The sequence below is a fragment of the Myotis daubentonii genome, chromosome 1 (genome assembly GCF_963259705.1).
Source record: "Myotis daubentonii chromosome 1, mMyoDau2.1, whole genome shotgun sequence".
NCBI lineage: Eukaryota > Metazoa > Chordata > Mammalia > Chiroptera > Vespertilionidae > Myotis > Myotis daubentonii.
Window position 1 is genome coordinate 111,143,807 of NC_081840.1, and position 2,099 is coordinate 111,145,905.

Genomic DNA, 2,099 nt, shown 5'->3' on the forward strand with positions numbered 1-2,099 from the left:
CCTTTTAGCCAAAGAAGGGTTTTCAGTCTTTTTCCATGCATGTTTTTCTCAGATCTCATGTCTGCTTCATCTTCACCTCCATTAAACAGGCACTGTCCTACGCATGTTTCTTTTCACCCAAATCATTCTTTTCTCAACCAATTATAGTGCCCACTGGATTCTCCCCTGCCCCCTCTCCCCCCAAACTGCTTATAAAAGCAGGCTGGAAGCCAGAGTATCCCTATAAATACTGAAACTGTTTTGTCATTAGACGTCATGCTTTAACCAAATAAAGCATGTCTGCTGAGGGTACTGGAACCTCTTCAGAGATGGTTTATTTTCACGTGACCTGCAAGCATCTTTCTTCATGATGAATCAGCACAGCCACTTTGCCCTCAGTGTTTCAGCAATAACAAGGCACAGACTGTCAAGCCTCAGCCCATAAATGACTCTAAATGCACCAATTATTCTACTACTTTTTCAGCTGATGTCTCCTGATTTCAATGTTCTGTTCTAGGCAGTTATACACATCAATAAATGTTGCTGAAAGCTCATGGAATTTGAAAAATCATTTTATTTCTTGTGTGTGCTGCATACTTGAGGAAACCCAACCAAACCAAACAAACAATTCTTAATGTGAAAATCACATTATTTTCATAATCCTCAAAGGGAAAACTTAAATACAGTGTCAGCCTCATTCAATTAGCTCAGAAATGCATGCCAGGCTGTTTTTGTGAAGATAAACTCCAGAGGAAAAGATCCGCTTGACACACCTCTCTTAGATTTGAAAAACACTTTCACTGCTGTGTAGCCACCTGACTTAATGTACTTAGGAACAATAGAAGGTGTGTTTTAATTTAACATAACATCAGCACAATTATTTTCTCTTTGGAGCCTAGGGGCCATGATCAGATATGCTTGGGTTAATTCTTGCTATCACTTCTCTGTTTCTGCTATGGACTCCATCAACTCCTCCACCAGCCTTTTTGTTTTAAGTGCTTGCCTTTCTAGGCACAGTGGGAGGGAGAAACAAGAAATAGCCAAGGGCCTCTCAATACCAGTAATGTAAGCAGATTGTATCACTGGTGGCTGGAGCCTGAAGAGAATTTCAATTCTAGCAGAAGCAGACGGAAATAGGCTTTTAAAATCCTTTCTAACCTGCTTGGGAGCTGGCTGCCCACTTTTGCTGGTCTCCTAGCAACCGAGCCCCTTCCTCCCAGGCACTGCTGCTGTCCATTGGGCCAGGCTTGGGAGAGTCAGACTCTCACTGCTCCCCCCAGCCCAGGAAAAGGATGTCACCCAGGGAACAGGGGTGAGCGCTTGGAGAAATTGCTAAATGGTCTGTAAATTCACGGTGAGGGTGACAATCTAAATGGGGCCACCTCACACATTTTTCAGGGGATCTTAGGATTTAAATTCATCCTTCTGCTTCCTTTCAATAATAGCTTGCACACATGGAATGCTTTGTAATTTCACAAAACAGTTTTGCACCCATTACCTCATGCAGTTCCCCACAAAAGCCTTGAGAGACCTGTATCTATAGTGGGGGGGAAAACATGGGGAAATTGTATAAGTTCACTTTTAGTTTATTTTAAAGGACCCAAGAAGAAACTCCAAGTCATTCAATTAGTAAGTTTTAACAAAAGTGGACTACCAGAAACACACATGTAATTCAGTGCCCCACTGAGGCCTGGCTGGTGTGGCTCAGTTGGTTATAGTGTCTTCCTGTTCACCAAAGAGTCACAGGTTAGAATCCCGGTAGGGGCATGTGTGGGAGGCAACCAATCTCTCTCTCTCTCTCTCTCTCTCTCTCTCTCTCTCTCTCTGTCTCTCTCTCTCTCTCCAATCATTATAATAAATATGGTTTAAGTTTCTATGACATCTCATCAACATTATAAAGAAATGACGTTAAACAAAACACTGTTTTTGAGGACCTGCTGTACTCATTATTAGAAAGGATATTGAACCACAAGATGTTCACTGGATCCGGCTTTGCTAAGGACTGGGGATTGCTACTGAATTGAAGCCATAGAGGAAAACTTTCAGGGAATAAATGATATTGTCCCTTGTGAAATGTCAATGCTAATTCTCAGGGTTAAAAAATAAAAAGAAAAGGAAGA